The 24,635-nt window shown below is 38.7% G+C and overlaps 1 long non-coding RNA gene across 3 annotated transcripts in view; it reads right to left on the bottom strand.

Moving 5' to 3' along the window:
- The window catches only part of LOC120405684, a 59,227-nt gene that overhangs the window by 18,136 nt on the left and 16,456 nt on the right, over positions 1–24,635 (bottom strand). Inside the window, exons 1-2 of one of the 3 annotated variants that reach the window (XR_005598767.1) lie at positions 16,652–16,710; positions 16,151–16,210 (exon numbers count right to left, since the gene is read on the bottom strand). The exons of the other annotated variants lie outside the window; for them this stretch is intronic. This is a non-coding gene — a long non-coding RNA (uncharacterized LOC120405684). Of the gene's footprint in view, positions 1–16,150; positions 16,211–16,651; positions 16,711–24,635 lie in introns of those variants that run through there. 3 annotated transcript variants of the gene reach the window in all.

Genomic DNA, 24,635 nt, shown 5'->3' with positions numbered 1-24,635 from the left:
GCCCGTTCCCATGTAACTTTCTCTTTATTAAAAAGAAAACTCAATTATGCAGCAGGCTTCCTTTCTAGCAGATTCAATTCCACTGAGTAATTTTGAATTTCTATGAAAAAAGTGGCAGCCCCTTCCTTCAGAAATGGTGAAATGTTAAGGCTCTAGATCTAAACCAAAACCTTGAATTACAACCAGGTAACATACTGGCAGATAATGAAGTCTATGGAAAACAGGTGCAAAATCATTCAAGCTGGTCAGAAAATGAAGTTTATGTTGTACAGAAAGTTTCAACTTTTGGCAAAAAAAAAATAAAAATGAAATATTTTGGCCCCAAACTGAAATATTCTTATTCTGAAATGCTGTGTTGGTGCCTTAGAGCAGCAGTTTTGTGTTTCATGCTCCTGTTTCCCTCCATGGGCTGAGCTTAATAGGTAGACTACATCCTCCATGATGCACCATGCTCTTGCCTCTTAATGAGACTTTTTGGTTTTCAGATGTGCAATTCTCTCCCCGCCCCTCAATTCCAATCAACATTTTCTGCACACAAAAGCAGATCATCTCGCAAAAAAAAAAAAGCACTTGGCAAAGAAGGCCATTTAATTGAAAACCCAATGTTGTTGCTGAAAAGCAGTTTCAATGGAAATTTTTTAATCAAATCTAAAAATGATGCACCTGCGAAGCAAAGGTAAGTGGGTAGCCACATTTTACACTAATTTTTTGTGACATTCAAGGGTAGCATCAGTTAGAGCATGAGTCTGTAACCCATTGTAAAGGTAATGAAGGCATAGACAATGACTGCAGCATTGTTCATAGCTATAAAAATGCTTCTTGACAGACGCAGCTGAATAAAAGCAGGCCCAGCTATTGCTATGCCTTGGGAATCCAGAAGAGTCCTCAAGTTGTGAACTTCATTAGCAAAAGGCAGAAACACCCCTTCGATAAAGGCAAGTGATATTATTGCTGCCATTTGGCATGGTGTCTGCCCCCATCCTACCTGAGCATTAGCCAAACCTTTATCTCAGTCAGAGACAAGGACAAAGACAGTATATTGTCTCGGCCACGTCTACGAAAGCAGGCCTCCTTTGAATGAAAAAGACAAAAATGTCATCTGAACACTGATGGCTCTGCTTTCTCTATACTGCTGTATGCTTTTGCTCTTTCATTTTGGATGAAAACAAGGGGCTTCTGAAAATACGGTATAACTGAATTATATGTATATCTAGACTTAAGCGATTTGTACTGCTACTTTATAATACTACACAGAAAGTAAATCTGTTTCCAGCTGTTAATGTTTGAAACAGAAGTGGAAGAAGAAAAAAGGACTCTGGTTGTAAAGCACAGATAGCCATACTTTCTCTTTTTAGATATATATAATGTAAAAGAGACATTGCCTGTGCTGAACAAAACATTAGCATTTTAATAGTCCTCCACATGAAACCTTAAGCTCACTTGTCATGCATCACTGAGGTGAATATGGTAGGCAAGGGTAAGTTCCTTTACTGCAGGGAGTGTGACTTGAGAATGTTTCCTGCAAATTTGAGCCAAAGTGCAGCTGCACATCTGTTTACATTTTGCATGCAATGATATTTGACCTTTTTTGTTACTGAAATTAGTTGTCCATGTTTACAATACGTCAGCTACATTACAATGCTTTTAATCAAAACATTTTGGTAATGCAATGTGAAGGCAGTCAGGGAATGCAAAAGTTAAGGTTCCAAACACTGATCTTGTTGTTGTTTTGCTTATGATCATACCCATGATGTGGTAGGTGCTTTCCACTTAAAAGGATGGCCCTTGCCTCAGAGCTTCAGTGTTAATTTTTCTGCATTGCCTATAAAATACTTAACATTTTCTGTTTCTTTTTCTCTGGCTAAACATGTAGCTTAATAAGTTGTTCATTATACGACAAACAGTAAAGTATACAGCTCTATAACATAGTAGTTAACTTTTCTTAACTTTAGGATTTCTTGGCTGTTTTCTGATTTTAAGTGTACAACCTTAATGGTCCTTTAACATTATTTAATTTGTATGTACACTTTCATTATTTTGTGTTAGCTGATCAGCCTTAATTTCTGTTAAAACATGTATCTTGAAGTACAAGACCTGAGATCTGTGTGCACACAATACTGAGACAGCCATGGCTTCACAAAAAGTTGTACGTAATTATATGGTCTTTTGATAGATGTTTTAATTTAAGTGTGGGAGGCTACTTTATTCTTTATATATTATGAACTGGGAATATGGACAAATATAGTAAAAGAAAACAACCAAAATATTTCACATCTTCTTTAACTGATAGTTTCAGCAGCTCTCTTTTCTACCTTATATTGCAGCCTGGGATAGCAAGCATTGCATGATCATATTGCATGGTTAGCAGTATGGGCTACATGATTACTAAAAACTAGGGTTGTCAATTAATCGCAGTTAACTCACATGATTAACTGAAAAATTGAGATAAAATTAATCGATTAATCGCAGTTTTAATCACACTTAAACAATACCAATTGAAATTTATTAAATATGTTGGACGTTCTACATTTTCATAGATATTGTATTCTGTTTTGTAATTGAAAGCAAAGTGTACATTTTTATTAAATTTACACTGTAAAAATAAAAAATAGTATTTTTCAATTCACCTCATACAAGTACTGTAGTGCAATCTCTTTGTCATGAAAGTGCAACTTACAAATGTAGATTTTTTTTTGTTAGTGCATCTGGTATGTAAATATCTTGCAATGCCCATTACTACAGTGCCACGAGAACACCTGTTCTCACTTTCAGGTGACATTGTAAACAAGAAGTGGGCAGCATTATCTTCTGCAAATGTAAACAAACTTGTTTGAGTGATTGGCTGAATAAGAAGTAGGACAGAGTGGACTTGCAGGCTCTAAAATTTTACATTGTTTTGTTTTTAGTGCAGTTATGTAACAAAAAAATCTACATTTGTAAGTTTCACTTTCACAACAAAGAGATTGCACTACAGTACTTGCATTGGGTGAACTGAAAGATACTATTTTGGTTTTTTACAGTGCAAATATTTTAATCAAAAATATAAAATGAGCACTGTACACTTTGTATTCTGTGTTGTAATTTAAATCAATATTAGAAAATGTAGAAAACATCCAAAAATATTTAAATACATGGTATTCTATTATTAACAGTGTGATTAATCACACAATACATTTTTTTAATTGTGAGCCATCATAATATTTTTTTCATCGCTTGATAGCCCTACTAAAAACTGTATTTTCCCAGTGTATCACAATTAGAAACATATACCCATTAATTTGATGCTGATCTGCTGTGCAGATCTTGTATAACCACCAGGGCAAAACTTTTAAGTGTAGACCAGGCCTCAAAACATCTAACTACCTGCCCTAGATACACAAAAAATTGGGCACTCAAATTTAGCCTGAGAACATGCGACCCTAAAGATATTAAACCAGTGGATGTAAATGGCTTTGAAGATGTTAAATGCTAAGCAGTATTAAGATGTTCTAAATATTAGTATAGTACATACTGCACATCACTGCTATTTGTACAACATTTGAGAAATAAAAGTGATTTTATTTCATTCATTTTATTTAGATTTACTCTGTGCGTGTGTGTGTTTTGGACACTAATGCTAAACATCATGGTGTCTGTAGACATGAACACAATTAAAATAGTCCATTGGTTTCAGTTTGTAATCACCTGCTTGCGCCCTTGACATTTCCAGTGAACAGAGGATTGGGACATTATCACTGACTAGTGAGGATGAAAGAAAATACTCCACCTCAGCTGTGGAGTAACCAGCATCTGTTACATTTTAGCTGTTATCTTTGGCCAGGAACTATAACTGATCTCACAACTGAGAGAGAGCAATCATATGCATGAGAAACACATTAACTCTCACACAGCCAGTGGGTCAGGCGCTTTTCTGTACTTGTTAATGAGAGATGCATTCACAGTCTCAGCACGAAATGCCACCTCACAGGTATCAAAGGGTTAATGCCTAAATACTTCCTCCTGTGTTTCTGATGATGCAGAAGCAGATGCTTGCTTTATGACTACAGAACAAGTAATGTGACCAGAAGATCTCATTTCAATTAATCAAATAGATTGCATGCTTAATGTAGAGTTTCCACCTACCTCTTTCCAGCCGTCTTTGGGTTTGCCTACTGTTTTATTGATTCAATGGAATTTATGTGCGAGAATATCTAAATGATTTGACCCTATTTTAACAAAGTTTGCATGAAAAGCAATGCATTAATTTTAATGCTACAAGAATTACACTTGTGGATTAATAGGCTGATGACATATTTAAGGTTGACAAATTGATGATTGAGGTGTTTTAAAGATTAAAAAAATCATACGGAGAACTCATTAAACCCATAATAATGTTACTAGATTCAGGATACTGATTTGTGAATCACAATTATATCCAGACTTCTAATAATTTTTGATGATTTTTCAAATTTTTAGAAACAAATTAATAATGTTTTTATACTCACATTAAGTACTTAATCATTTCCAATATATCAACATGGAAATTATAAAAAAAACAAACAACAACAAAAACCCTTGGAGTCGCCCTTGTAACGGTCAATCAAAAAAGGGCAGTTTTTAAACTTAGCTTTTTAATTTGTAGCTGGGGCAATAAATCCAAACATACTATAGAAGCTCCCTGGAATTGATTCTAAACATAAGTAAATAAATAAGAAACTTCTTGACAAGACACACCTAATTATCACTGGTGTTACACTATTTTTCCATTGTCATTTAAAGCCAGCATCTTATGCTGTCTTGAGGTGACTCCATAGAAGCTTCACTTAGATTGTCAGGGAAAAATATAAACAAAAACGAAATACAGGCCAAAGTAAATATTAATTTTTAAACTATGAACTGAAGTCCAAAATGAAGTAACTCTTTTGGCAAACACCTGCAGTTTTGATAAACTGTCTACACTTATAGTAACTGTGGAGTGAGAGTGTTTTTATAATAGGGATGAGAAATGTGGCTATAAAATACAATATGGAAAAGTCTATGAAATGTGTCATGTTTACTGAATTTGAAATTAAACTTATTACATTTTCAGGTGTATGACACATTCTTTCTCCCCAACAAACTGACTTCATTCTGCAATCCTGACTCATACAAAAAAGGATTTCAGGATCAGGTCTCATAGTTTAGAAGTTTGGAGCCCTCGCTAGATGTTGTAGCTTGAAGAAAAAAGTGCAATGGTAATGGGTGATATTGCCTGACCCAGGATATTAATACAGGATATCTTCAGTGATTCCTTTATATGCTATTAGAAATTTTGCATGAACACTTCACTCTGTACTCCAGGTGTGTGAAAGTGATGCCAGGTATGTGTCATGTTTAAGCTACTAAATGATTTAAGTATTCAGTTAACACAATGAGAACATGTTTTTCAGGTGTGTCCCTTGGGATGACCATAGGTTAAAACACAATCATCCCAAGAGACACACCTGAAAAAGAAGTTGCCATGCCACATAAACTGTTGCTACTAATCAAAATGAGTCCCCCCCGACCAACTCCCAGAATCTGTAAATAGTTAGTCAACTCAAATCTCTGCCCACACATTGCAGAAAGACTCCATCCTCCTGAGGTTCCCTATGCAATGTCTGCTGCTTGGTCTTAGATTAGAATTTTCACATTCGGTTGTTATTTTGACATGCTGCCAAAATGTTGCTGATACGTTAGCAACAGAAGAGCAAAGAGAATTTAAAAAAGTTTATATCTCAGCCAAATCTGTATGGAATTTCACGAGACAAAGAAAAAAGTCATTTCACCGGGTTTTTCCCTACCAAATTTCAAAGGCCTTCTGCAAACAATGGAGAAAAATTAAGTTTATTACATTTTCAAGTACATGACTGACATTCTTTCTCCCCAATCTGCAATCCTTACTCATACGAAAAAAAGGAGTGCAGGATAATGGAAAATGTTAATTGACCTAAATATATGGGCCACTACCAGCTTTCCCTATTACATTCATAATAGGTGGAGTTGTAGCACCTTAATTTCCTAACTTTTAAAGTTGTAAAGTTAAGTGCTGTACATGGATCTCATGAATTCCAATAGACTGATTTTGCTCCCATCAGTCACTGGCATCATTCCCATTGACTTCAGTTGTGCAAGATCAAGTCCAGTGGAAGAATGGAGGGGATAATATACCCAATTGTGAAATTTGCTGAATTGGGGCCAACTTGTTCATAACTTTGGATGGGACTTGAATGACTAAAAGCTAAGAAAAAACACACCTGCATCTACTAGCATTCATGCACAGGATTAAACTCATTTTTCAAGTGGGTGCAAATGTTGATGGTTACTTGCATGTGTGCATTTTTAGTTCAGTGAAAAAATGGTGGAGGCATCAGTATGACAAAGTTTTACAAACTTCTGCCACCACATTGTCAGGATTGAGACAGTCAATTTAAACAAACAATGGACATCGTAGACACTGCATAAAACACTACGTGTTTATGGTCCTGCAGGTTGTGTGTCTGGAATGCATCCAAAGAACAATCAAAAAACTAGTTCCAGATCATTCTATGAGAAAATAATTTGGACAATTGGTATTCTTAGTCTTGTTTATTCCTTTTACCTTCGCATTTGTTTTTTCTCATGTCAATAAAAAGCTGCCATAGACTTTAACACATAAAATATCTATGGTACTGATTGACAGAATTATAAATTATACTATATGACCCAGCCATTCATAATTTCCCTGTCATATGCTAGAGGGAGTATGTATTTGCCAAATCTGTATTAAAGAAAATGAAAAATAAATATTCCCAAAATATAAAAAACAAAAATTAAAAATCTTATTTCTTCTTTTAGAGGATTTCTGTTAAAATGATGTGTGTAAGGTGGTTTTAGAAAACACTGATTTGAAAAACACTACACTTTTCAGATTTTCATTTTTATCTCACTGAAGGAATGCTCAGGACTTTACATCTTTGCAGTCTTCACAACAACCCCTGTGAGGCAGATGACTAGGTATTTCTATTTCACAGATGGCTACACTGAAATTTGGAGATTAAATGGTTTGTCCAAGGCCATGCAGCAAGTAGGTGTCAGTTAAATAACTGAAATTTAGGGATTTTGTTTTTAATCTTATGCTTAAAAAAAAGGTAGACCATGCTCCTTCCAGTCTATCTTAGTGTGTATCTGTGTTAGTTATCTGTCAAAACACACAATGGTGTGATATAAATATTTGAATCAGTTTGACTGTGGAATGACCATAGTATATGATTGTAACTCATGGATTTGCCAATCAAAGGTTTCTCTCAAACAAGTGTTATTAATATGCAGAATACCTGATATAGTAACAGAAAAAGTATTGTCGAAATGATTTAAAAAAAGAGTTCAAAATATTTATATGCAACTTTTGTCCTTATATATCCCCATCTATAATTCTAGGTATATTAATTACCATGAATCCAACTTTATAGACGTCTGAAGGAATAAAATAAAAACAATATAACTAATAGTCATTTTAGCATGTTTTAAAATGTAAGTTAATTTTTATCTACATAAACATGTCACAGCTTTACAATCTGAAACCTTGCTTCAAGCCTTGGTAAGAAGTAAGTGCTGTGTCTGCATGTACTTTTGGGAATCTCCCTTTGCAGTGGCAAAGAGCCCCTATTTCTGAGCCTTCAAGATTTTGGGACCTAATCTGTCACTGGTGCAGGACTGAATATTGGCCTTAAACCAGTATAGTTTTAGTATATATATATATATATATATATTTTAAGTGGGGTTAGAGGTGGGAATTTCACATTTGGGCCAAAAATGTGAAAAATGACTAATGATTTTGGGTAATTCAGTTTGTGCATCTTAGACAGCTCTGATATTCAATGCCTGAGTTATCAGCACTGTCTGAAAACCAGGCCCTTTTTACTGCATCTCAGGCTGGACACACAAAGTCAATGTAGAACATTTTGACCTTTAAGGAGAAATGTTCTCTGGTAGGATATTAAAAATGGCAACTGACTGAAGCTCTTCAGAGGTGTGGAATGGATATGGATATGAAAAAGAGGGCAGAATGGAGGTGTGAGTCAATCAAAAGTGTGTGAAATTGCACTCTATCACATGGCTCTGCAATTTATCAAATAGAAATAATTACCCTCTGTTTGTATATCTAATTATCGTATACAGAGAATATATAGGAATGAACAGCTTTTGTAGATGTTAGACTGGTGTGAGACACCATTTAAAAACAAACAAACAAAAAAAACCCCACACACCTGATTCTGCCTGGTTCTCCAATGGATAACGGAGGTTTCCTGAGGATGGATGGGAGCACAAACTCAATTGGCAAGACTGTGTAGAATCATTTCAGGAAGCAATAATTTTTCCTGATTGTAGAACAAACTGGTCTCTTTTTGTAATTTAGTCTATTGTCAGTGAAACTATTCCACTAGAGGGCATTCAAACTGGAGTGTCATGCAGCCTAACTAGGTTTCTTGTTTTTCTTAACCCCCATGCAGAAATATTTAATTACATAGTTAATTATGATGGATGCACAATTTGAAGAGAAGAATGAAAGAACCAATGAATGAAAAAGTAGTGAGAATGAAGTGAGCTAACATACCTTCTAAACAGGTAATTATTGTTTTTCACAGCACACAAAGAGATTAGATAAAAATATAAAATAATAATCTTGCTGTAAGGTTTCAAAGTAACACTATTTCTTAGAATTCAGAACACAAGAACCCCAAAACAGAGAGAAACAAAACAGGCTGCTCCGTAAAACAGAGCGCCTCGACTCACCCCACTTTGCTTTAAGCTGGGTCTTTTCAGATGGACTCCAATCACACACTTTGCTACAGAGCCCACTAGCCTGCAAGCACCTCACTTTGAAGCAATAACTTTCAATTCCAACATAGTCCTCAACACACCACAGTTACACTTTTGAGATTATTTCAGCTAATATATTTAGCAACTAAGTACACAGTGAAACAACACATTGTGACCTTGACAAGCCCAAAACAAGCTCTCACCAAAATAATTTAAACCTCCTGCAGCTTGACAAACTTTTAGCTGGATAAACAGTAATTAATACTTTGCACTTGTACAGCACCTCCTACCCAAGGATATGGAAATTCTATGGTATCAGGAAGAGATGAAGCCTCAAAAAGTCTCATGAGGTGTGACTATACTGGTATTATTTCCATTTTGCAGATCGTTGATTTGACTAAGGTCACACAGGGCTAGACTCCAACCTTACAATCTCTGTTCAGTTAGGGGTAATTAGCATTTGCACTTCTCCAAGAGCAGACCAGAGAATGGACTGTGACTCAGTCAGAATACCTCCCCAGATACTTTGGTTGGGGAGTAAATCATTTCACTTTTTGTAGAGCAGCTGACTCCTTGCTGTATGCTCTACCAGCTAGTCTGACAAACAAAATGGGGAAATGAAGCCAGGGTTCCTTCACTCTCTGCCCACTTGCTTCTAGGTGGGAGTATTGGGCAAGTACCCCGCTCTCCTCCCCCTGGCTAGTCACAAGCAGGGGACGAAGGGGGAGCAAGACCTTATGGTCCCATGGAACTCAGTAAAAGAGCTGTGACAATCTAGTCCTTATTTAGTGAGAGACTAGACCAGATCTTTGCTCCAGAATTGCTGTCTATGGCAATGGGCTGGTAAGAGGGGACTTTAGGCGCCATAAATCAGAAGACGAAAACACTGCGTCTTCAGTGAAGATTTAATAAAATAGCAATATGGCATCATGAAATGAAATTGCTACTGAAGATTCCCAAAATGCATAGAGAAACAAGTCAAAGCCTGAAAATTTCTCACAGGCTACAGCCTAACCTTCCTCAAGCAGCATCCCTTCTCAGATGGCAGCAAAGTATTTTTTACAAGGGGCTTTGCCTTTTCCTCAGCCTCCTAATTACACCTTAAACATTTAAAAAAAAAAGACTTTCAGAACACAGTGAATATCCTTATCTACTATTTGAGTTGATTTTATGAAGGTGGGTACCATGATTTTTTCTTTACAATCAGAGAAACTAAAATGGCTGCTATGGAAGAATCAAGTTACTTAAATGAAGGGGCATTTCTTTAAACTCAGTGTCTTTAGTTCTCCCGGACTAATGGCAGCTATTAGGCAGATACCATATTGCATAAAAAGCATGCTTGCTTATTTATAGACACATGGGAGTCTGATTCTGCACTCAGTTATGCCTGTGTAAAACAGAAGTAGTCCCACTGAAGTCAGTAGAATTATATTAGACTATTGTAAAACTGGTGTAAATCTGAGGAGAATCAGGCCCTCAGCTTTGGACTGGTCCATGCACAAAATCACTTTTGGTATAAGAGTCATTGGAGCTGCACCAGCTTACATCAGGAGAGACTTTGGCCCTTATTTAAAGTCTTCAGAAAAAAACTCCCATAACAGAAGTTCTTTTGGTTCACTGTGTTCCTTTCTCATCTCTTCCAGCCTCAGTCTGCCCAGTGCTCAGGCACTGGCTCCGACTCCTGAGAGAAACTCATTCTCAGAACGTGCGCACAGTGCAGTAATCTCACTGAGAATGTTACCATATGGTGTCAGCAGCTTTTTTGGTCCTAACTTTTGGACCGATTCAAATTTTCCAGAGACTTGGGTGGTGGGATTTTCTGTAGTTCATCGACCCCTCCCCTGCCCTTTAAGTGCTCATTTTTCATTGTAGGCCTCATGGGCAGTGGGCTGTCCAGCCAGAGTATGTAAAGATGGAAAGGGGCTTTTCCATCAGCACAGCTTTTACAATAGATGCCTATTATTCAAAATAAGGAAGGCAGTTTTATAAGGCCTGCGAGTACACATTTCCCAGTCTGCTGCTTCTTAAATTACCAGGAATGCAAAAATAACCAATAGTTTGACCTCTTAAATCACAAATTGGATAGGCTTACCATTAAAATACGCTGTAAATGTGTTTCCCATTATCTAGCTTATTTAGCATATTCAGCAGTGAGCGTTCGGATGTTTTGTATATGTTTTCCACAGAAGGCATTTGAAGATTTTCCAAGCCATGGGGCTGTTTAAAGGACTAAAGTACAAGTGGCATAATGCTAATAGGTCATCATAAGCCATATGGATGCAGAATAAGGGAGACTGAAGATGCCGTCTCCGATCACTTTGTTTATACTGAAGGTTTGGGTGGTGAGGAACTCTTAACATGTTCAGTATAAAAACCCTTCAGTGTTTATACATATCGTGTACACAGTGATGTGTAATATTTATACTGATTTAATGGGGATGACGTTTATAATGGGTAAAATTGCCTCATGAATTAAAAACTGTGTCCAAAATTGAGATATTAGTATATCAGATAAAAATTTTCTATCAGAGTGGAAATAATTTTCGTTGTAAACCTTGGTGTGTGGGATTCTCAAAGCACTTAGACCAACATTAACTCTGCTCCCATTTTTCTCTATGGTAATGATCGACTCTTTTGAAAATCCTATCATAAGCATTTGGATAGGTTTCTCTTTTATTGCACCCTAGAAGATTCCTGTTTGTCTTCAAGTGCTACATCTGCACTTTCTCCTTTGCCCTAGGTTTTTTGCTTTTAAAGACCTTGGCAGCTTGTGAATCTATCTCAGCAAGAAGCAGAGATCCAGGCACAGGATGGGCTGGAGCTTGGGCTCTCCAGGCCACTCCCGCCCCAAGCTCTGGCTGTACTGCATACAGCTATTTTTAGCATGCTGCCGTAAACCCGGCTTGCTCCCAGATGCAGTGGCGATATATCCTTAGAAGCCATGCTATTGTCATTCCCCTGACCCACACACACCATGTTTCTGTTGAGAATGCCCTTTTGAAATGACATTCAGTGGGCCAAGGAGTCCCTCTATAGTCTCTCTGCTTCTCATTCCACCACTCAAAAATGGTTCCCTGCAGTTGTTCCTCTGAGGTTTTGGACTTCCATGGGCATAGAATAAGTCTGACGTACTGATATGTATTTGTACACGGATGGTACAATTACTACCTAGATTAGCTAGTAGGGCAACATAGAAAACTATTTCAAGTCATATGATGTCTTAGCCCACTGGGCTATGTTTGATATTGTAGGAAAGTCAGCCCTGATTTCAAAGAAAAATAGTTTCACCTCCTCCCCTCCCCCAACCCCCCCCTATCTGGGGTTGGGGGGGAGAATGAAAGAAGGCCTACAGGAATCCAGAGGAAATGAAAGAGGGATGAGATCTAGACAATGTCAAGAGCAGGTGGTTTAACTGTCTTTGTGATAAAAATTCTGCCCTTGATTTCTTGAAGGGAAATATGTAAATATGTAACATATGTAATATGAAGGGAAATATGAAACCTCTATTTTATTTCAATATATAAAGGTAACAATTTTTTTTAAATATTTACATGACTAGAATATGGATTAGTGAAATGTGATGAGCGGTCTGTGACCAGATAAAATCATCTCTAATTGTTTAGATATATGCAGTACAATCCTCATTTTTAAAGTCTTACCAGTAAAGAATTAGGCTTACTGATGACAATGTAACAGAACATTGTTCTAACATGACGTTGTCAGCAGAATGAAAGGCATGACCAGAAATAGATAATTCTAAACTATGCAGCTGTGTTTAATGGAGATGTTTGGCAAAACTTGAACAATGCTGCTGAAACTTTAATTGACAGTTTCTTTTAAAAAGCTAACATTTATCTGCAGCACAGTTTCTATAATTTTAAAGTTTAACTTCAAGAATTCCATTTTTTAAAGATTTCCACAGCAGTTAAAATGCTACTGACACCTCAAGAAAAACTTCAAAAAATTATGAGCCAAATTCTGAGACCTTTGCAGCATTCTAATCCATTAATAGTCCCATGAAGCTCTATAGGGGCTATGATGTTATTGAATGCTAATAAAGTATTAAATCCCAGGCCCAAGTATTTAATTTCCAGTTGATCATTTGCAGGAGCTAGTTTTACATGCACACCCATCATTCAATGCAAAATTCCCATTTTAACAACAAATCAGGTAATTTCATGTCCAAACACCTAACAATACACATGAGCAACAGCCCAGCACCAGACAAAGAAAACTGGATGGTTTACTGCCTTCTTAGTTCTAGGGCTAATTATATCACAATAAGATTGCTAGATCTCCCAGTGAATTCTGTGGATTTCCCATTGATAATAGCTTACACTGGAACAAATGACAATAGTAAAAGGAATAGAAATTAACATGGGATGGGAACATTGCAGCTGCAGTCAACAACGAGGAAGAATGATACTGGCTATACTAAATGATGAATGTAGAGGGCAAGATAGGTGACTCAAGGGAGGGACACAAAGTTACCTCCCCACGTGACTCCTCAGGTGACCCATACCCGCTTTGCTCCCAGCCTGGGCCCTCACGCTCTCCCCGTCCCCTCCCCACGTTAGCTGGTGGGGGGCCTCTCTCCTCCTGCTGCGCCAAATACTGATTTCAGGCAAAAGGAGGGCGGCCCCATGCCAGCAGCTCCTCCGGTGTGGCTGTACTGCCCCCCGCCCTTCCACGCAGCTGCGTCTTCTGGGGTCTACACAGCCCTGCCAGAGGACAGGGCTGGAGGCGGTTCTGGTACAGCGCTGCTGGAAGACAGGGCTGGGGGCAGTACCAGTACAGCCCCGCTGGAGGAGGAGCTGCTGAATGTGCCCATCCCCCAAGGCATCTGGGGAGAGGCATGTGACCCTTCTTGACCCTCCCAGGCACCGCCGCAAGTTCATGAAATGTGGAATGTCTTTGAGAGGATGGCCTAGTTGAACTGGATTATCTCCACTTAAACTGAAGGGGTATTGATTGCCTAGAGCTTGTCTATACGGAGATTGTGTGGCAAATTGTGGGGTAAATCTACAGTGCTCTGGCCTGCTGCATGACTCTGTGGACCCTACTGCAGTGCACTAAAAGTTCCCTAGTACAGTGGTTCTCAATCTTTCCAGACCACTGTACCTCTTTCAGGAGTCTGATTTGTCTTCATATCCCAAATTTTACCTCACTACTTGCTTACAAAATCAGACAAATACACAAAAAAATGGCACAGCACACTATTAAGGAAAAATTGCTTACCTTCTCATTTTTTACCATATAAATATATAGTACATCAAATGAAATATAAATATTGTCCTGGCTTTTCAGTGTATAGGATATAAAACAGTATAAACAAGTCATTGTCTGTATGAAATTTCAGTTAGTACCGACTTTGCTAGTACTGTTTACGTAGCCTGTTGTAAAACTAGGCAAATAGCTAGATGAGTTGATGTACCCCCTGGAAGACCTGTGTGTACCTCAAGGGGTAGGTGTACCCCTCATTGAGAGCCACTGCCCTAGTATACATTGGCCTAAGCTGTTTCAAACTGGCAAGCCATGTTGGGTAAAGAGGGAAAAGAAACACTTTCTCCTAACTCAAGTGATCTGGGGCCAGATTTACAAAGATGTTCCCATTGGTTCAATGAGAGTTAGGCATCTAACCTGCTTCAGTGCTTTTGAAAAAAAACCTTACCTGCCTTTCTGCATCTTCAGCTGCCTAAATACCTTTAAAAAGAACAGGAGTACTTGTGGCACCTTAAAGACTAACAAATTTATTTTAGCATGAGCTTTTGTGAGCTACAGCTCACTTCTTCAGATGCATAGAATGGAACACACAGACAGGAGATATTTATGCATACAGAGAACATGAAAAGGTGGAAGTACGCATACCAACAGGAAGAGACTAATCAATTGAGATGAGCTATCATCAGCAGGAGAAAAAAAACTTTTTGAAGTGATAATTAAGATGGCCCATAGAAGGTGTGAGGAGAACTTAACATAGGGAAATAGATTCAATTGGTGTAATGACCCAACCATTCCCAGTCTCTGTTTAGGCCAGAGTTAATTGTATCTAATTTGCAAAATACCTTTGAAAATCTGCCCCCCGGGGTATATTTAAAACACTGAAAGCAAGGCAGGAGACATCGTTCTAAAGCAAAGATGAAGGCTAAGAGGAGTATCAACCAGGGCCCTGTGCACCGACAAGCTGAGTGTTGTAACACAGAAGAGCTGAATTCTACGACAATCAGGAAATGCTACAGACATGTCAGATAGATGTAAATCCAGAGGATTGTAATCTATATAATATGAAAATGAATGAGTTCAATATTCCTTGCTGTGGCTATTGTGTACATTAAATTCAGTACAAATCTCTGTTTTGGATTCTCCCCCCTCCCCCCCCATTTCCTCCAATATATTGTGCCAGAGGATATTCTGTTTGGCCCTAATAGGTTTATGCCATGTTCGTTACAGTAATATCTGACAATGCATAACTGCAATATAGAAACAACAGGGAAAAGCTGAAGCTGAGCAAAGGTCAGTTAAGGCTTTTCCATGCAGAAAGGGACAGATCATTTTGCACCCAGGAGGCAGGAAAGGCAGAGGAGGGGATACAAAGCTGACTTTCCTCATATTTAACAGGACTTTCACATGGACCAATACCAAAAGTTGTATTGGCATAGTGGTGTCTGGTGCTTTCTGAAGACACATGGTCTCTACATCATTTTGGGGAACCCTTATTGCCACTGTCAAGCTGTGTACCATCCAAACACATGTTAATGGCCATTGCTTTCTCATTCTCTCTGGCTGTATAGACTAAATATTCCCATATTATTGTCAATAGAAATGGGAGTTCACATCTTTCAGTGTATTGAAGGGGTGAGGCAGTGCACTCCAGTGAGTAGGGTGCAAGGCTCAAAATTAACCCCGATCTATTCTAGTCACAACTCTGACATTGGTGGCAAGTCACTTAAATTCTGTTTGTTTATTATTGTGTTACTGTAGTGCTAGGAGCCCCAATCATGGGCAACTAGGCACTGTACACAACAAGAAAAAGAGATGTTCTCTGTCCTGAAGAATTTCCAGTGTAAGTGCTTGGCTGCATGGAGTTATATTATTATTATTATTATTATTAAAGATCAAATGGACTTAATCTGGTTTTTAAAATGTTTGCATACACACGATGCAATCCATCACTTTGCATTAACTCTGCATCTCTTACAAACTCTGGAGTCCTCCTTCAGAGTGGACTAGGGTTGCTTCAGAAATGGAAGCAGTTCAGTCATTTGTTTGTGTGCATGCAATTGCTGTGCACCACTTTTTGCATGCTTCCCATGGCTATCCCACAGTACTTTGCAGGTTGATCATTACTGACCTGTTTTCTTGTGTGACCTCCATGCCCTGATGTCAAGTTTCCAGGATAACGCCTTCTCCCCTTTAAAAGATGGTGCAGAGCCAGATTTTGTTTATTGCTCCTGCGTCCCAGTGTATCGTTATTCTGGCAATACCACCACCACAACACTCCAGAAGCACCCCCACCATGTCTCACCAGTTGCCTGGAGCTATGCTGAGACCCTGGTTGAGGAAGCTCTTTTGGCTAAAAAATAATAATAATAGGAGATATACCTATCTCCTAGAACTGGAAGGGACCTTGAAAGGTCATTGAGTCCAGCCCCCTGCCTTCACTAGCAGGACCAAGTACTGATTTTTGCCCCCAGATCCCTAGGTGGCCCCCTCAAGGATTGAACTCACAGCCCTGGGATTAGCAGGCCAATGCTCAAACCACTGAGCTATCCCTTCCCACCACAAGAATAAGGACCTTTTCATGGACATTGCAAAGCAGGTGTGCACAAGGGGTCATAACTAGGACACTGACCAGTGGGAGATAAAGAGTCAGCAGCTCTTGAGAAAGGACACTGAGATGAGGGATAAAAGGAGACTATCCAATAGGGGACATGTGATTGGTCAACATTATGACATGGACAGGATTCTACATAATTATAGTACAGTCTCAGGTTGCCGTCCCAGACACCATGCAGGCAGCAGAGGCTCTGCACTCTCCTCCTTATCGAGGACAATTGACTAGATCAGGGGTCGGCAACCTATGGCACGCGTGCCAAAGGTGGCATGCGAGCCGATTTTTGATGGCACGCAGTAGCAGTGTCTAGTCAGGACACATCTGCGCAGTTGCTGTCTCGCGGCATCTCTGGAGACTGTTCAGCACACACACATCCTGACCTCCTCAGATCCTTCTCTACCGCAGAGTCCTCTAAATCAAACTCCAAAGTAGAAGGGAGGAGGGTGGGTAGTGGAGCACCCACAGGGACACACATCTTGAAGAACCTCAGTTACTGCACAAGGTAAGTAACCTTCTCTTCTTCTTCGAGTGCTGACCCTGTGGATGGTCCACTCCAGGTGAATGTAAAGCAGTACCCTCTATGGTTGGGGGCAGACTTTGGAGTTATATTTTCAGTAGTACCAGACAGTACTGTATGGCCTACTATGGTGTCCACTCTGGACTCTTATGTGATGGTGTAGTATTTGGCAAACATATGGTTTGATGCCTATGTAGCGGCTTTGCATATGTCAATAATAGGTACACTGTGAAGGAATGCTACAGATGTAGACCAAGCCTGAGTAGAGTGTTTTCGATGCCCTCAGGGGGTTCAATATCCTGGATCTGGTAGCATGAACTAATACAGTAATATATCCACTTGAAAAGCCACTGTTTTGAAATAGCAGTCACCATCCTCCACTTTTCTTAGAACACAGAGGGAAGGGGTTTTACTCCCACTGTTGGAACTGGTTCCACTGCACCTTAACTGTAGGAGGTGAGTTATCGCTGTTTGTAGTAGGTGCTTGTGAGATGGCTCCCTGAAGAGGAACAGGGAAGGGGGAATGGTAGAAGGGCATGAAATAAAAGGGATGAAGTAGCCTGACTGTACTATTTCCAGGACTCAGCGGTCCTGTGTTATCTGTTGCCAAGCATGATGGAAGCATTGGAGGTGATGACCAAATGGGTAGGTTGGCATTGGTATTAAGGAGTGGTCGCTCAGACCTTCGACCAAGCCTTCAAAATTGTGGCTTGTTTCCCGATGGTTGGAATGTGGCTTGTTCCGGCTGGTGTTGTCTGCGTCTCCCAATCTCGTACGGCCTAGACTGTGGGCGGTTGTATTGTTGCAAACGAGGCCTCTAGTAGGGCTGGTACTTCTCATGGAAGGGGGAGTGTATATTCACAGTGTGCGCAAAGTGGCCCTGAAATCTATCATTCTGTGAAGGACTTCATTGTTTTTTGCCAAGAAGAGTCTTTATCAAAAGGTAGCTCCTCGACTTTGACCTGCAGCTCTTTAGGGATGCCATATGAAAGCCACAAGGATTATGCAGTTTACTCCTGGATGATACTCCATCATGCAAGATACTTTAGGCAGCAGAAAAATCAAACTGCTCTAGAGACATACTGAATATATTAGTTAGAAATAAAGATGCCACAAAACCTCTGCTCTTTAGGGTGTTGACCACATACATATGAAAAGCAAGCAACTGGACAAATACCGGTATAGTCAAAACAATAATAATGAGAAAAAAATCAGTGGTAATCCATATCTAAAAGATGGCTGAAGTTAGAAGTGAAGGAAAGAACCCCTGCCCCAAAAAGAGCAAAACAAATATATAGAAATAAGGCCACAAATGTCCAAGGACCACAAGGGATCAACGCAATCCAAAAAGCGGCAGTGATATGAGAAAATAGAAAGAAAAGCAGATTGGGGATGATATGCTGATGTAGCATATTACCCTGGCAGCTTCCACTGATAGGAGCCTATGATGAACACTTGATGTGTTTTAAAGTTTCCTTCTACCACTTCAAACCCCAAGAGTGTAGAAGTGGCATGTAACACCAACTACCTTCTCTTAGGGTGAAATATCCCAAGGTGTGGGGGACAAGGCTGGCAAAAGGAGGTTTAATTTACACCTGTGTCCCTCGATACGAATCTAGCCAAAGATCTGTCAATACCAATACATGCAATCTTGCCAATCCTTGTGGGTATGAGCTAATGGCAAGTATTCTGATGCTTTTTGGAATTTGTTGGGGGTTGGTGAGAGTTGGGTTTTTTTAAGAAACTACTCAACAATTTCCTTTATAGCCAAACACATTAATGCATAGAGTAATAGTGTAATCTAATACTTCCATGAGACAGAGGAAAGCAATGCTTTTTTCCTAGGAATTTATCAGAATCCAGTAATCACATTGATATACACTAGGCTCAGACTTTCTCCCAGAGAGAGAAAAGACAGGGGACTAATAACAGATGCTAGGTTGGGTATCAGCCTCTTGTGATAATAAAAACAACATTGAAAGTTTCAAGTGGGGAAGGTCTAAATACAGAAAGTGTTGGAAGATCTGGTTGAAGATTAGTATTAAACCTCATGTGGGGGAAAGGGAGGTGAACTCTTCCATAAATCATCCAGATACTTAATTTGATATCAGACATGAACCTTAACATGTGTCAAATAATCTGGTTTAATACACCTGGGTCTTATTAAAGTTGCGAGAGCCAAAGATTACAATGATTTAAACAAGTTTAAACAAGTCCTTTGCAAGGCAGGAAAATGTATCTTAAGTTATAGCGGTCTCAATTAGAAATTGTTTTACAAGTATGAAAGTTTCTACCAGTTCTACCATGGGCGCCCACTATGGGTGCCCATTACTGTCAATGGAAAGACTCCCATTGACTTCAATGGGTTTTGGATTAGGCCCTAAATGTATAGAAAAATCTTTCAAAAAGGGTAAAAATGTTCAAAACATTTTAAGCTCTAGCAACATTGAGCACATGGTGAGGAAGAGGGGACCTTGCTGTCCAAAATGGAGCATGAAATCTAAAGTTCCCAGCTCAAAACAGCATTACACAAATAAGTGTAAAAGATATTGTTAATCCAAGTATATCTAATATACTGTCAAGGTGATGGAGAAAAGAAAAATCTGATTAAAATGCACAACAAAAGGCAAGAAAAGCTAGATTTCTTGAAAGCACAAATGTTGTCTGAACCCTCAAGTAATGAGCAGACCTTAGATAAGCAGGCAGGAGAATCAGAAGACTGCAAAGCAGAGGGAATTGTACACGAGATTTTATACACAACTATACAACTGGTGCCAAATTCTTTACATCACTAACTCTATTGTCTTCTGTGGAATTGCTCCTGATTTAAGTAGTATAAGTTAGATCAGAATCAGGCCCCGCATGTCCTCCATAATCAAAAATTGAAAGTGTACTTAGGAAGTTTAATAAGCTGGTGAAGCAAGTAAATAGTCACGAGAAACACTGATAAGTAGATGAGAAGACTCAAAATGAGAGGAGAGGGTGAAACAATCCAGTAACAAGCAAATTATACAAATATTTTTAAAGTAATCAAATCATAGAATAGTCTAGAACAGCTTGAAAATTAAGTGAAATTTGGGAACATCATTGCCTTTGAGGTATCTAGTGACGTGTTCTTAAATTATTCCCAGCCATCACTCACATTTTTGATTAAATTCTTCCTCCCAGAAGATTTGGCTCAATTCTTTTAAGCTTGTGAAATTGGTCCTATTAAAGTACCAAGTATTTGTATTACTGGTCAGGACTGTTCTCCTTGCACATTATAAATGGGATCAAGTCATGATCACTTGTACCTAAGCTACTATCAACTTTTAGTTCTGTGATCAGTTCCAATGTATCTGTTAGGAAAAGGTCTAATAGAGAATTCCTCTGTATTGGCTGCAACACTTTGACTTAGGAGAGGTCATCTATAATGTTTAGAAATTCCAAGGATGTTTTATTGGCAGCATGAGACCTCCAACAGGTGTCACTCAAATTGAACTCCCCCATGATCACACATTTTTTCTTACACGTTGTAGATAGGTGTGTAAAGAAGCAGTCAGCCTGTTTCCTAGTGTGATTTGGTGGTGTGTAGCAGACACCAACTGGTACCCAATCTTGTGCTTTTACAATAGATGTGTAGGTTGACTTTTGAACTACAGCTGACAATTACAGCACTTATGGCAGCCGGTGTCACAGGCTGTTCCAATTCAGAGAAATTCTGTATTGCCCTGTGTAGTATGCCATACCTTTTAGCACCCCTTTGGGGAGAAGGTAGGTGCTGCTCCTGTCTCAGAATCTGAGGCACAACCCTCCAGCTGTGATGTTCAAGGCATCCGCCACCTTACAGGGGGAGTTAAAACAGTCCAAACCAATGAATCAGTATGTCTACAAAAAGCAGCAGCTTCAGGAAGCTAGAGAAAAAGTACCAGCACCTCTCCTTTCTAAGGGGGCCTGAATGGCCAAGGCTCTCAAGCTGTTTCACTAGTCAGCAACCCCTTCTTCCGGTGGTCCGGGAACTCTGAGTTGCAATTCTGCTCCTTCAGAGTACTGCCCTGCATTGAGTAGTGATCCTCCTTTAAGGACCTGTCCATCTCCAGGTTTGGCAGGCCTGCTGGGTTGGGCTTGATTGTTATCAGAGATCTTTAACACCTTCCTGACTGAGGTGTGGGATCTGCCCCACCATATCCTGATTCAGCAAAGCATATAGGCACAGTGCCCATTGAATATTGAATACTGGGTCAGTTCTCTTATGCACATGACTTTAGAAAGGGTGACTGCAGAACATTGCCATATCAAAGAGAAAGCTAAGGGGTGATTTGATGCCCCATGCACAAATATTTAATAATGAGATCTTCAGTCTTGCAGAGAAAAAGGTATAACAAGATCCAGTGACTGGAAGTTGAAGCTAGATAAAAAGGTACAACTTATTTCCAGTATGAATTTAACATGAAGGATTATCCAGTGAGGCAATTTAAAAAAAATTGCAATTGGGTGTTTTTCTAAAGGATATGCTCTACTTCAAACAGGAATTGAATTCAGGGAAATTCTATGGCTTGCTTATACAGGAGGTCAGACTAGGTGATCACAATGATCTTTCTGGCTGTGGAATCTATGATTAACTTTAAACATGTTTAATTCTGTTCACTTCAGAGGGAATACTTGCATGCTTAAAGTTAAGCAAACACTTAAGTGCTCTGGTGAATTAAAGTCTATGGGCCATGATTGGATATACTTTGAAATCAGTTTTCTTACCACAAATTTATCCATTTCATTGTAGTATTGCGAAGCTCATTTCTGTACCAAAGGAGTTTTAACAATTCTACACAATTTCCTTTCAATTATGTCTTTAAACAGCATATAGAACACAATGTCTTATTTTAGAAGTTAAGAATAAATCACAGGATAAGCTAGAGTGTAAGTATAATTAGCAAACATTTGAGATTCAAGCTTATTCAGTACACTGAATAGGGTATATTAGATAAACAGCTTCATAAAAATATATTTGTGAGTAACTAAGGTTTGAAAGAAACAGTATACAAAACACAATCAAGTACATACTTCCTAAGACATTAATGGCAGCATATGAAATAACCCTCAAAGAAAACTCTTGTTTACATTGATCATGCTGAAACTGATCTTTAAATATGAACCACCAACAGAGCTGGAGGATTTATAATTGGCTGTTGCGCCAAGAATAGGTAGAAACTTTTTGTTTCAGATTACAAGGTCAAATCCTTACTGAGGTCAGAGCTATGCTGGTTTATAACAGCTGAGGATCTGATCCATCATTTTTGTCCTAGAGTTGCAGTTTCTGTTTAAGGCATAGCATTGGGAGGTAGGAAGCTCTGACACCCCCCCCCCCCCAAATGTTTCCTGTGTGGATTTGGGCAAGTAACTTTTTACCTCAGATTCTCAACTTGCAAAATGAGGCTGATAATACTTATCAACATCCCAGATGTATCAAAACTTGGATGATTAGTTATTTTTATAAACTGTTGCTCTTCTATTGAATGGTGTTGTATTAGAACATGACTGAATCACCACTTAAATCGATCTTACATTTGAGCTATTGGCTCTGTTAGCCACTTCTACTGAATGTACTTTCTCACAAAACCTACATGTGCTTATGTGCTTTTTGTTAAAGCATAACTGAGGCTTGAGACAATTATCCATTGGCTTAGAGCGTCAGGTCATATCACAGGATACAGATCCAAAACAATCTCTCTATTCAGTAATCTTGATAGTTCAGTGATTAATATTTGTTCCCCAAGCTGCTGCTTTAGATGGCATTTGTAAATTTGAAACCCAAGATCTTCTGTAGGATTTGATCCAAACTGATTATAAATGGCTTTACATTTTAAAAGCAACATTTAATAGTGTTACCAAGATGGAAAAAGAGCCTCAGTGAAACCTGTTTTAGCCTCCTCTCATATATCATTAGATATTTCCAGTTCAAAATCTCTCCATTAATATTATTTATGGAGTATTCAAGGTAATATGTTATGTTTTGGGAAATAAAACTTTGGGGATTAAACATTTTACTTGTCAGTGTTCATTCCAGTGACTGTACTTTTCCTCCAGCTAAATCCCCAGGTTCTTGAGATAATAGCTTTTACTTGTAAATACTTATTTCTGTAGCCCTGATCTTTCCCCATCAAAAATGAGATAATTGTATTCACAAATAGGTCAGCCAGGGAAGTTTCCCACGCTGCCTCACCAATGTACCTTTATTCTGACTTGGGGCTTGACTTCACTATAATATGTTATTGAATTAGAATATAACTCTGCAGAACTGAGCTAGCTATCATGATAGTGGCATGGCTTTGTGACTAATATATAAATTGTGTCCAGTTTCATGTCAGCTACTTTTGATTAAACTATACCAGGACTTCTGTTCAGCTCTGGACAGCTCAGATTGTTAACCACCGCTTGTCTGGGTCCTTGATATTTTTGTAATTAAGGCAACACTTCTTGTAGGGGACATGTCTAGGAATTATTTCATTCTCCAAGACCGTTCAGTTACTGACTGCTCTAAGTCAAGTTTTCTTTAGAAGATAAATTTAATGATAATTTTGCTGGTGACCTGATGTATCTACATGCCCACCAAGAAATACAGAAAACATCATCTCCTAAAGGTCACCAAACTTCAAGATTTTTTTGGTAACTACCAACCTAGAGGGGAGCATGATATGTGCGCTAGCCACATAAAACTATAGAGAAAATAGTGAAAATGTACTAGACAATTGCGGCAAGGTGTAAATTTGGAAGAGAGTCATGAGAATTTGTTGACATGTTAACACCTTTGATCTACAACCCAGACTCTAGAATAATTTGTCTGGTTGAGACAAATTAATTTTTTTAAATGGCTTGTGAACCTAATGAGCCAAAATGAAAAGAGTCTTTGTACTTACAACAGACAAAGCCTATGAAGGAGGAGAATAGTTGAAACATTCATGAATGATTAAAGTTATGGGAGTGAGGTCTGGAAGAGAGAAGATCTACACCACTCATTGTTATTTTGTATTCTTAGCATTTAGAGGAAGGCTCTCAAACAATTTAAATCTAGGTATGTGAGGAGCAAAGTAGCTGGAGCTAGGTTTCAGTAGAAAAATATCATTGTGTTCTATTTCTGAAGACACTGATTAGAGGAACATGCCTTTGACACTGACCAATTTCACCTTTCTTTTGCCATGGAGAAAGGTCTGGAACCAGCAGCACTTCTGAAAAGACAGACTATGCTGGGTCTGGCAATTTGCAGAGAATGTAGGATTGCATAGCAGTCCTGTCAGCTACAGCTTGTGTGAAACACACCAGTGAAAGTCAGCAAAAACTGTAAAAGGAAAATCAAATAATGTAGTCCCAAATTGGGCTGAACATCTGATCAACAGTCCTGTACTGGAAATATCTTCTAAGGAATGAATGATATTTCAGATTGCATTAGACATCTCACTAAACAGAGGTAGTGCAATCAGGACAAAAGCCCATTTCCAGAAATTCACTCTC

This window comes from Mauremys reevesii, linkage group 5 (genome assembly GCF_016161935.1).
Source record: "Mauremys reevesii isolate NIE-2019 linkage group 5, ASM1616193v1, whole genome shotgun sequence".
Lineage (NCBI taxonomy): Eukaryota > Metazoa > Chordata > Testudines > Geoemydidae > Mauremys > Mauremys reevesii.
The sequence above is the reverse complement of the archived record's forward strand: the minus strand, read 5'-3'. Positions and strand labels throughout refer to the sequence as shown.